Source organism: Panthera uncia, chromosome D1 (assembly GCF_023721935.1).
Source record: "Panthera uncia isolate 11264 chromosome D1, Puncia_PCG_1.0, whole genome shotgun sequence".
Classification (NCBI taxonomy): Eukaryota; Metazoa; Chordata; class Mammalia; order Carnivora; family Felidae; genus Panthera; species Panthera uncia.
In genome coordinates, this window is record NC_064808.1 from 17460223 (window position 1) to 17473020 (window position 12798).

Sequence of the window (12798 nt, forward strand, 5' to 3'; positions counted from 1 at the left end):
AAGTGAACAAAGTAAGGAAAGACGGACAGATGTGTTTTTCAACATTCACCACTGTACTGATATTACGGCCAGGCTCAGGAAATGTACTATCACTCACTCAGACATAATGCACAAGGTCCAAAGAGCTTACAGCCATCTACTTCTCCAGGTAATTGATGAGGAGGGCACACCACGAGTCCTAAGAAACGTATAATTCTAAAAAGCTCCACTTAGGCTCTAGCTACACTGTAAAGCTTTAGTGTCAGACCCAGCACAAATGCTAATCCAGAACAGCTTTTGCAAGGTTTGACTTTGTGCGTGCCAGAAATGGGCCCAGCTCACAGTGAATCCTAGTGCCGGCGGCCATGAGGGGAGTCCATCCTTCAGAGAAGAGAAGGAAATACTGGAACCTCTCAGTCACCCACTAGGTCAGACGCTGTGAAAGCTCAAGGATCCGAGTCAGCCAAGAGGTCAAAGAATGGAAATCTACGGCACTGGTTCCTTCCAAAGGCTGAGACGGTTCCAGCAATTAGATTATCCGCCCACTGCAAGGATACCCCTTGCATTTTGGGTCCTCCTTGAGGGACGTTCCCTTTTTTATCTGTCTTGGCTGTGTAAGAACTGAGTTTCTTGGTGCCCTAGATGAACCCTAAGGGTAAGCTTGCCCTAGAGCCCACGGCAGGATGAGTTCCATGTGCCATCAAGGAAAACTCTTCTGAAGTCAGCCTCCTGTATTCCCAACAAACCAGAGCACGTCGTAAGATTTAGGGCTCTGGCTTACATCTAGGGAGGAAAGCAGTTAACCTATCAGAAGGATCATAACCACAAGTCTGTGAGAAACAATCTTTAGACCCAGCCCAACACTTGTTTTACATTTATTTGTTCCCCCGGCTCAGTATCTGTGGCACTTTCACTGGCAGAAAGCTTGGAGAGAAATGAAGAGGACAGAGATAGTCTCTCTCTCTCTCTCTTTAAATTATCTGCTAGAGGTTACCGTGAAGGCTACTCTATGATAGGCTGTCTTCACCTCTCAGCTCCTCTAGCAAGGAGAGAAAAAGTGGGATAGTTTACTTAGGATCACAGATTACACCATCTGTCTGCTCTCCCTGGATGAATATAGAAGTATCTCCAAATTCTACAAATTCTGTTTCAAATGTAACTGTTATACAGGGCCTCAACTCTGGAATTCTTCAATTAGCCAAGCTCCCTCATCACAAATTAAATGTGAGCTATGGGGAAGCCTGTCTTCTTCTCTTTGGTTCTTTAATCCACTTGAACATTAAGTCTATAGACTTCCCACCTCTATCTACCTGGCCTTCGCTGTCTTCAGTGTCTGTTGTTTCGCATTCATCCTGTGATCTGACTGCTTTGGACCAGACACTCGTACAAACCTACAGTCCTTCTTTTTACCACTTCTTAAGCTTTTCAGCTGGCCCTACGTTGTGTAACCAAGCTAGCTTCCGTTGTTAACCGAGGCACAACTTCCTCCCTCCTCAGGTCAATCTGCTTCTCGCCAACCACACACACCGAGCTCACTCTCCCCTTGGTGCCTTTCCTCTCAGTTCTTCCTATACCAGGAGAGCCACTCAGAGATGGTTGTATGTCGTCCAGAAAAAAAGCGGAGCATTCTAAGCTATCTTGCTGTCTTGCCACGATTCTTTGAGAGTATGTACTTGCCATTACCCCAGGGAGTTATGAACAAAATAATACAACTAAATTCTCCAAATTCATTAGCACCCAAGAGGTTCAACCAGCCTCTGCCACCTACGGATACCCAGCCAGTGAAAGGAAGGCATCAGCATTTTTGTGCGCCTGCAACACACGGCCACTCTAAGCCAATTCCCATCCGTACATGAAGTACTGACTTTATAACCAGTATTATCAGCCAAGAGCGTTTCACATCTCTCAGGTGAAAAATGTTCGGCGCTTAAGTGCTACTAATAATTTTTATGGTTGGAAATGAGGATCAAAGTATGAAAGGAAAAATAAATTCACGGGTTCATACATTCGGCCAAGTCCGCCTGGCTCATTTTCTGCCACATGTTTGAAACTCTCTTAAAGGTGGGGGAGGGGAGGAGGAACAAGTTGCATTTTATTTCCCAGCTCTTTAGGTCTGGAATAAAAGCAGCCAGACTTAGGGGGGAAAAAAATCACACTCAAGTAACACTATACGCTGCTACTGCTCCCCCAGGGCTTCCTTGCAAATGAGTATCAAGGACTCAATAGATACTTTCCTGGTAAAATACATAAACAGATAAATAAATTATCCCAGGCTGAAAAGAATTCCCACATCTGGTAGCTCACTAGAGCTTGTCAAACAAGTCAGAAACACGCAGGGCCAGAGAAGAGCATTCTTCAGCTCCTGATTTCAGGGCTGGAGAGGGAATGTAACATTTCCCAAACCCTCTGCTCTCCAACAGGGATATGACCCATATAAACAGGCAAGTGACCCCTGTGTTTTCTTCCAATTAAATAAATAATGATCCGCAGTATTAGGTCTCGAATCCAAACGTCTGTGGGCTCAAATCACTGCCACTGGAAGGAAAGAGGGCTCTCGAACACGGTCTGGCCTTCCGTGCCGAGGGCCTGCTGTGTTGCACCTGCAGGGGGATAGTCCACGCCCATGGCACATCTTAAAGAAGTCACCACCCTCTCTGCACCTCTGTTTGCTCGGCAACAAAGCATCAGGTGACAGGATGATCCCTAAGGTCCCTTCACGTTCTGGCACTGTGTTTCTCTAAAACAGCCTTCCAGCCGGGGTGCTGTGAACGGTCACCGGGTGCACAGTGATCCCCACTCTCTCGGCCAGTCTACGTGCCTCGGGAGACAGGGCTAACATGACCTAGCTGTGCTCTAGTGAGCTGCCTTCTGGAAAGGGTTCTAGATCCACTCTCTCTTACTCTGACACTAGCCCCACCTTTCCCTCTCTCGCTTTGGGATGCATGCAGCCTGTGAGCTGCCCTTTGGTCTCTGCCCTAGTTCCTCAGGCACGCCCTGGAGCCCACCACTCCAAAACGGTCTCTGCACATCGATGGTTCCAACCCTCTGACAGATGCGCTACCTTAAAATGCCCTCACGTCTGTGAAAACCGTGCTGGGACTCTGTGCCTGAGTAGGTGCTAGGCCTCAGAAGGGGCGTGGGCAGAACCACGCCCACAGCAGGCCTGGGCTCCCCCTTCCGGTAACTGCCGTATTCTCCCCTCGGACTCCCGACACGTTGCTGTTGGCCACCCCCCCCCCCCCCCCCCCCCCCCCGATCCTCCCTCGTGCGAACTTTCCACATTTCACAGGGAAGGGAAGGGGTTTGTCACTTTATATAAAGGCACAGAAGTTTGACGCTTTTCCACATACAACCACACCGTACTGCTTTGCCTGTACTTTTTATCCCTCAGATTCGTTACACCCAAAGGGATTGCAGGAAATCATCTGGTTCTATTCTTCTGTCTCCTGGCAGCACTAGTAAAACCACTCTAGAGGCTGGAAAGACTGCTGGCTTCCTCTTTCTGAAAAATTCCCAAATGGGGAGATGCTTCTGTCTCTCCAGATTTCTCAAAAAATTCTTTGGAGCCACAGTAAGAAAGGTCTGTTGCTGGTTTCTCTTTGGTTCTCACATATTAAATACTGTATTTAAACTTTTTTTTTTTTTTTTTCAATTTAAACGAGGGTAGTGAATTTACTACAGAAATGAGAAAGGCTTTGGGAGAAAAATAACAGAAGAATTGGAGATGCCTATTATAGAGAAGAACAAGCACAGGGATGATTATATTAAAATTAAAAAGTTTCACCGTGGAGAATAAACTGATGGTTACTGGGGGGAGGTGGGTGGAAGGATGGGCTGAACAGGTGACGGCGATTAAGGAGTGCTGGGTGTTTTATAGAAATGTGAAATGACTATATTGTATACCTGAAAATAATATTACACTGTGTGCTAACTGGAATTTAAATAAAAACAAAAAAATAAAAGCACCGAGATAACTGATCTTACCTAATTGGCCCCATAAGATCATTACATCTACAACTACAGAATATAAACTCATTTAAAATTTTAATGTTTTTTTAGAATTTATTTTTGAGAGAGAAAGAGAGACAGAATGAGAGCAGGAGAGGGGCAGAGAGAGAGGGAGACACAGAATCTGAGGCAGGCTCCAGGCTCTCAGCTGTCAGCACAGAGCCTGATGCAGGGCTCGAACCCACAAACCGTGAGATCAGACCTGAGCCGAAGGCGGATGCTCAACCAACTGAGCCACCCAGGTGCCCCTACAGAATGTAAACTTATTTTAGGTGCACACAGAACATTTACCAAAATAGACCTTTCATTGGACCATCCAGTCGCAGTAAATTTCAAAAATAATGAAACCATATGTAGTATATGACCATAGTAGAATCAAATGGGAAATCAAGAAAAAGGTAACTTTAAAAACTGGCAAAAGTAAGCAATATACTTTTATATAACTATGGGTCAAAGAAGATTCTACAATAGAAATAAAATATTTTAAACTTAAGGATAATAGAAATATGAAATCAAGACTTGGGAATAAACCTAAAGTAGTAATTACCAAGAAATTTACAGCTTTAAATGCATACATTATGAAAATAAAGGGGCGCCTGGGTGGCGCAGTCGGTTAAGCGTCCGACTTCAGCCAGGTCACGATCTCGCGGTCTGTGAGTTCGAGCCCCGCGTCAGGCTCTGGGCTGATGGCTTGGAGCCTGGAGCCTGTTTCCGATTCTGTGTCTCCCTCTCCCTCTGCCCCTCCCCCGTTCATGCTCTGTCTCTCTCTGTCCCAAAAATAAAAACGTTGAAAAAAAAAAATTAAAAAAAAAAAAAAAGAAAATAAATACTGAGATCTAAGCTATCAAAAGACTAGAAAAATAACAGCAACTTAAATTCATGAAAGTAAACAAAGAAACTAACCAACAAAAGTTAAAGATAAAACAAATACACAATAAAGAAAAATCAACAAAATCAAAAGCTGACCCTTTGCAAAGATTATGACCCTGCTCTACCTGTAACAACACTGATCAAGAAAAAGAAAACAAAAACCACCAACACCAGGAGTGAAAAAGAAAACATCATTCCAGATCTCTAGACTTTAAACAAGATAAAACCCATGACGGCTTTATAGCAATACATTTTACAATACAAATGAAATGAAGAGATTTCCTGAAAAACATAATTTATCAAAAATGAACACAACAAGAAATAGGAAGTCTGAACAGTGCTGGAGTCATTAAAGAAACTGGGTGTGTAATTCATATGCTAGAGAGCTGGCTGAGAACAGAGGGAACATCGAATGGGTGGTGTAAGGAGAAAGTTATAAATATCAACTATGCTCTCACGACCAAGCTATTATAGGTACAGAGACCACTGTAGCTATGCAGATTTTCTCCTTTCCTTGTGTGTGTGTGTGTGTGTGTGTGTGTGTGTACGTGTACACCAATTTCTTTGTCTCCTTCTCCAATTACTATTTGACATAATAATTTCTGCTACAATTTATTCAGTTTGTACAATGTACGTAAATTTATACAACTCTTTGGATGTCTGTGGCTTCTTCAGCTCTTGAACCTGTGAGTTTAATGTCCTTTGCCAAATTTTGGAAGTTTTCAGTCATTATTTCTTCGAATATTTCCTCTGCCCCACATTCTTTCTTTTCTCTTCTCCTTCTGGGACTCTGATGACCCAAATGTATCTTTTGTGATTGTCCCATAAGTCCCTGAGGCTCTGTTCATTTCTTTTTTTCAGTCTATGTTCCCTCTGTTGTTCAGATTGGGTAATTCCTACTGATTTATCCTCAAGTTCACTAATTTTTTCCTGTTATCTTCATTCATCTACTGAGCCCATCGGTGAATTTTAAATTTTGGTTTCTGTAATTATCAGTTTTGAAATTCCCATATGGTTGTTCTTTATATCTGTTTCTTTGCTGCAACTTTCTATTTTTCCATTTGTTTCAAGAGTGCTCATAAGTGCTTATTAAATCATCTTTTATGATAGTGGTTTTCAAATCCTTGTCAAATAATTCCAATATTTGTATCATCTTGGTGTTGGCATCTGTTGACTGTCTTTTCTCATAAAAGTTGCAATTTTCCCAATTCTGGTATGATGAGTAATTTTGAATTGTACCCTGAACATTTTGAATATTACTATGAGACTCTGTTCCTTTTAAGTTTCCATATTTTATCAGGGAGTTTAGGTTCAGAATGTATGCCCTGACCCACCTTTGTGGGCTGTGGATCGAGTAACAATTCAGTCTTCAAAGACTTGATAGTGCTCTTCTGGTCTGCCCAACTTGGGTGTTACCCAGGCACTAATTCTTGAAACCTGGTTGGTATTCTACACCACTGTTCACTTTTCAAAGCTTTTGCTGTGTTGATTCTAATTAGCTCCGTGCATGGGCTGCTTTGAAGGGAGAGGTGGGAGTGCCCCCAGGACTTTACACACAGATTTAGAGAATCCCTTTTTCAGCTTCCTCCTTTCCTTAATCTTCCCTCCACTCTGGCTGGGAAGGGATGAGGTGCAACTTCTTTGCTCTCTGAACTACCAGCAAAAGTCAGCCAGTGGCCCTTTGCGAAGGTCTAAGGCCCAGCACTGCGGGAGGGGGAAGGCTCTCTTCCCAGCATGTAGGTTCTAATGACCCCAACCACTTCCTTCCTTTCCTTTGTTCCTCATGTCCTACAGTTATCATCTCTTTATACCTCCAGGGTTCCCTTTTGCTCTCTCAAGCTCTCTAATACCCTGTATCAGAAGTTTTCATATATTAAATCCATTCTATTGAAACAACTAATATGGATTTGTTTTCCTGACTGATATGGATTCTTGCTTGTGAATATTAGAATAACAAAGAAAACGTTCAGGTGTTTTTATCTTCCCCACAGGGAGATTTCAACAAATTGGTTTGAATGGTACACAGCCAAAAAATAAGAACAGCTATATATATAATGATCATTATAATTCTATATACTGTAACTGGTTCTAAGCCCAGTTATATAATGAAATCTTTACAGGTGACATGGTATGGTGAAAATACCACTAAAATGAGTTTAAGCCTTATTAGTGCCAATTACTAACTGGGTGACACCGGGTAAGTCACTTAAGGGCTTCATATATAGCTTACAGATGGGCCTTACCCATAACGTGAGGAAGCTAGATTATCTCTAATTTTCTTTATTCTTCACTTTCTAATTTTCTTTCCAACACCTTATATTCTTAAGAAATCACCAGTAAAACCATCTGGGCCTAGAGTTTTCTTTGCAGGAAGATTTTGATAGCAACTTCAGTTTTTTAATAGAGAATTATATATATACATATATTCTATTTAATTTTACATACGCTATAATTTCCAAAGAATTCTTACTTTCATAAAAATTTTAGTAATATTCTCTTAGTGTTCTTTTAATGTCTGTAGGATCTATAACGTCAATCCTTCTTTAATTCCTTTGCATTCCTGACAATGATAATTTGTGTTCTCTTTTTTTTGAGTGTTCTGGCTAGGGGCTTACCAATTTTGTTCATTCTTTCAAAAGGTCAATTTCTGTATCTGTAAATTTTCTCTGTTGGCTTGTTTTCTACTTCATCATTAGCACTTCTTTTACTCTTTCCTTCCACTTGCTTTGGGTTTAATTTACTCTTCCTTTTCAAAGTCGTTAAAGGTGGAACAAACTTTAGGTGTTGCTTTTAGACGTTTCTTCCTTCCGAATACAAGCATTCAATGCTATAAATTTCCCCTAAGAACCACTTTAGTTGCATCCCACAATTTTTTTTTCAGCTTTGAAATGGAATTTACTTACAATAAAATCACCAAATTTAAGTTGTTTTGACAAGCGTATATAGTCATAAAACCACCGTCACAAAGTTTAGAACATTTCCATTGTCTGAAAAGTTCCTTTCTGTCCTTTTCTCGTCAGTCTCATCCACTACCCCTGGCAACATAGTTTTTTCTACTCTAGAACTTCATATACATGGGCAACACGTATAGGAAGTACTCTTTGGTATCTGGCTTCGTTCACTTAGCATAATGATTCTGACACTTTTCCAGGTTGCTCCATATATCAGTAGTCCATTTCTTTTTCTTGCTGAGTAGCATTCCATTGCATAGATATTCCACAGTTTGCTCTTCCATTTGCCAGCTGCTATCTACAGTTTGGGATCTTATGAATAAGGCTGTAAACATTGAGTACATGTCTTCGTGTAAAGACATACGTTTTTATTTCTTTTGGAAGCTGCATCATATGAAAAGTATACGTTTAACTTCATGAGAATCTGCAAAACTGTTTTCCAAATTAGTTGTACCAGTTCGCATATTTACCAGTAACATGTGAGAGTTCTAGCTGCTCCATGGCGTCATCAACACATGGCATTGTCAGTCTTTTACATTTTTTTTAGTCATTCTAGTGAGTATGTAGTGGTAACTCACTGTGCTTGTATTTTAGAATTGCCCTAATGACTATGATGTGGAGGACTTTTTCGTATGTTAGTTTATACCTACATATCTTATCTTCCTTTGTGAAGTAACTGCTCCAATCTTTTGCCCCTTTTCTTTTTTACGGACTTCTTTGTCTTCTTCTCCCTGAGTTGTGAGGGCTCTTTATATATTTTAGATACAAGTTCTTTACCACATGTATGTTCTGAAAATATTTTTCCCAATATAGGACTTTCCTTTTTACTTTCTTAGAAGTGTCTTTTCAAGTGTTGTAATTTTGAGGAAGTCCAACCTATCCATTTTGGTTTCTTTTATAAGTCGTGCTACTTGTCCCCTATTTAACAATAATTGCTTAGCTTCAATGTGCTATGATTTTCTCCTCTGCTTTAAGAAGTTCTGTAATTTTAGTTCTTACATTGAGGACTAGTTAAATTTTTACATACACTGTGAGGTGACGGTCATGATTTATTTTTCTTTGACATAAGGATATCACATTGTTCTAACACCACTTAGTGAAAAGACTCTCCCATCTCTATTGAATGGACTTGGGTCCTTTGTCAAAAATTAATGACATACATGTGTGCTCTACTCCTGGACTCTTTATTGTGTCTCGTTGATGTGTATGTCTAAGTTGACAACAAGACCACAGTGTCTTGATTACTGTAGCTTTATCACAATTCTTAAAATGAGGCAGTCCTGAAACTTTGTCCTACTTCCCAAAATTGCTTTGGCTTTTCCAGGTCTACTCTGCTTCCATTTGAATTTGAGAACAAGTCTGTCAATTTCAATTAAAAAAAAGAAAAAAGAAAAAGCCGTCTGGGATTCTGACTGGGATTGCTTTGGATCTACAGAACAATTTGGGGAGAAATTACACTTTTGAATGTATACATAGGATACAGCTTTCCATTTATGCAGTTGTACTTCAATTTCTCTCAGCAACATTTTGTAGTTTTTACTGAACATATCTGGCACACATTACCTTCAATTTTTCAAGCATTTTTTACGCATTTGCGTGAATCTAATTTTTTACAGCTTTTTGGAAATAAGATTTGACATACGATAAACTAAATCTATTTGAAGTGTATAATTTGATATGCATAATTTGGTATGTGTACATCTATATACACAGTAAAATCATCATCCCAGTTAAGATAATGAACATATCCATAACCCCTAAAAGCTTTTTTGCCTCTTTGTTATTCTCCCTCTTGCCCTTCACAGCTTGACCCTCCCCACTCCTAAGTGTGGCAACCACTGATCTTTCAATCACTGAAAATTAGTTTGTATTTTCTAAAATTTTACGTAAAGGTAATCATAATATATGTTCTTTTTCATCTTGCTTCATTCACTCATCATAATTATTATTAAATACATCCATGGTATGTCTCCATAGCTCATTCATATTTATTACTGAGTAGTATTCTATTGTATGGATATACCACGATTATTCATTCAGACTGGACAGACATTCTGTGTTTTTCCTCTAGTTTCCAGCTTTTACAAATAAAAACTGCTATGAATATTGGTGTACAAGTATTTGTGTATATGTGTGCTCCTATTTCTCTAGGGTAAATCTCTATACGAAGAATGGTGGGTCACACGGTAGGTATATGCTTAGCATCTGAAATTCCAAATGGTTTTTCAAAATGGCTGGATCCAGACTGTGGATCACGGTGGATGGGCACGCATGCCGGAGTAACTTATTCCATAGCTTTCATGTGCGTGCTGGTGATAAAGGTTTGTTTATTCATCAACTATTACTGAGTAACCACTGAATGGAATAAACCGGGTCAGGCATAGAGATAAAGCAATGAACAAGACAGCCATGATTCCTGCCCTTGTGGGGCTTACCTTCTAGAAGAAAAGCAGACATTAAACAGTATACTTCACAATTAATTATTTGCTTACAAAGAGGTAGAGTGCTCTGAACCTAACCTCCCTGGAAGCTTCTCTGAGATAGCAACAATTGAGCTGAGTGCTGACGGATGAGTAGCAATTAATAAGATAGATATAATCCAAATGCACTGTGCTCAGCACAAGAAAGTAGCTCTGGGTTCCAATGTAACTCCCCTTGGACATAAATTTTTGTTAACAGATTTATTAATTCACTCTATCAGTCAGGCTTGTTCCCAATTCCTGCATGAAATAATCCCAGGCTTTGGCCAAAAACAACAAACAAACAAACAAACAAACAAACAAAAAACAGGATCAGGAGCCCCATCACCTTCTGTCTTTTGACTCAACACAAAAGTGGGTACCCTCTCTAGAACAGTAATGTCCCAAGAAGAATGGAAACAACAACCTTTCCCATGAACCACAGCGGAGTCATGAGTGGGATAATGGGGATAACCATAGTAGCTGCCATTATAGCAGCCAACATGGTGTCTTGTAAAGTGCAGAGTATACTGCCTACCACATAGAAGGAGCAGTCACTGAGCATTCTCTTTCCATGTGCTAGGCACTACGGAATTTTCTATGTACACAATAACCTAATGAAGTGGATATTGTTACTGCCATTTTATGCAAGAATAAAATAACATCCAGAGAGATTAAAAAACTTGTCCATGGTCATTAACTAGTCAGTGAAAGGGCAGGAATTCAGGTCCAGAGCTATCCTAACTTTGTCCATTATATTAACTACTATGCAAGAAATAACTTTTACAAAGTTACCCTAAAGCACCAATGGTAGGGATGCCTGAGAAACCTGTATGTTTTCCTTAGCATCAGGATAACTCTGTGAGAGACAACTGATATGCTCAAGGCTCTTCGTACTACTTTTGCAAACCAGTAGTCTCTGACAGGGTAAAACCTTAGAGGACAGCATAGTGTAGACAAACTTGGACTTAAATTCCAACTCTTCCACTCATTAGCTGTGTGACTGCAGATAAGTTATCTAACCTTCTTAGTCTTAGTAAAGAATGAGAAAAGCAGTAACTGTCTTGCAGGTTTGAGAAAAGATCGTAAGTAATAGAAGAACACCCAGAACATTCACTGGAATACAGAGGGTAGTTATGAAAGTTCGCCTTCCACGGCATCTGGAGAAGATTCAGATTAATGTAGAGGAGGCGTTTTCCTGCCTGCCACTCCTCCAATAGGCAGGTACTTCTTTCAAGGTGATGTGGAATCAAACACAGGTCATCAGAGGAAAGAGCGGAAGAGGCTTGAAACAAACTCAAGGTTGAAAGAAATCCCAGGGTTCAATATACATAACATCTTAAGATTTCAACTCAAGGTCAAAAGGAATACATTTAGTCCACCCTTCTTTCTTTTTTTTAGAGAGAGAGCATGAGCGGAGACAGGGAAAGGGAGAGAGACTCTTAAGCAGGCTCCACTCCACGACAGTGAGATCATGACCTGAGCCAAAATCAAGAGCAGGACGCTCAACCGAATGAGTCAGCCAGGTGCCTCAAGCCTACCTTTCTTTCACTAGACTTCATTTAGCCCAACTGAAAATACTGAGGAGGGAGCACTCTATCCATCTTGGCTAATCATTCCAAATGTTCCCTTTTATCCACCTCCCTTTCACCACAAAAAAAACCCCATGAATATAGTCTGAAGCCACTATATGCAACGAAGAGAGAAAACACTGGCCAAAAAAAAAGGTCTTTTTGCCATGAGTTGGCTAGAGAAACAAGTAGGTAATTTGCTTTTTTTAAAAATGGGAATGATAGTGTGCTACAAATCATCTAATATCCTAGATGTGATAATGTAAAAGACATCTCTGTGAATGAGAATAAGCCCAAAAAGATGACATACATGTTTGATTAGCCACTCTCACGCCTTTCACCGGCCAGTAACTATACTGACTGTATCACACACCAGCCTCATTCACAACAATTTCTGTTACACTCAAACTTAAAAAAACAAACAAACAAAAAACTTGAGCTTTTAATTTTTGGTGGTGGTGGCAGGGGGATTCCTATTTCTTCCCCTGAAAATCCACTTCTAGCTTAAGGGTTAGAAAATAAACTTCTATAATAAATATACAATATAGAATATATATTCATTTAATAAAACCTGAGTGCCAAATATGGCCTCATATAATAACATTTCGTGATTTCTTAGAACCTTAACTCCAGCAAACCCCGAGTCAACTACAGAAGACGGCTGCCTCTCTCATGGGCAGGACGACCGTAGGGGACAGACTGGACCACTTTCCCTGTGTCGGCCGTGGCTAATTGACGTATACTCTCCGTTTTGCTTAGGTCCGATGCCGCCGTCACATCCCCGCACCGCAGGCCTCCTCCTGCCGCCGTCATGCCATGCATCTCACGCACATCCTCCCTGACAGAGCTCATCAATTCCTATTGCTTTTCACCAGGCCTCGGCTCTGGCACTTTCCCCCGGGGAGACCTTTACTGGTCTCCATACTTAACCCCTGAACCCAGCCTAATCCATCAGCCGCA

General features: G+C 40.6%; 1 protein-coding gene across 1 annotated transcript in view; it reads right to left on the minus strand.

The window, feature by feature from the left end:
* EXT2 (exostosin glycosyltransferase 2) overlaps nucleotides 1-12798 on the minus strand; it is a 128341-nt gene that overhangs the window by 25112 nt on the left and 90431 nt on the right. The gene's annotated exons all lie outside the window — the stretch shown is intronic.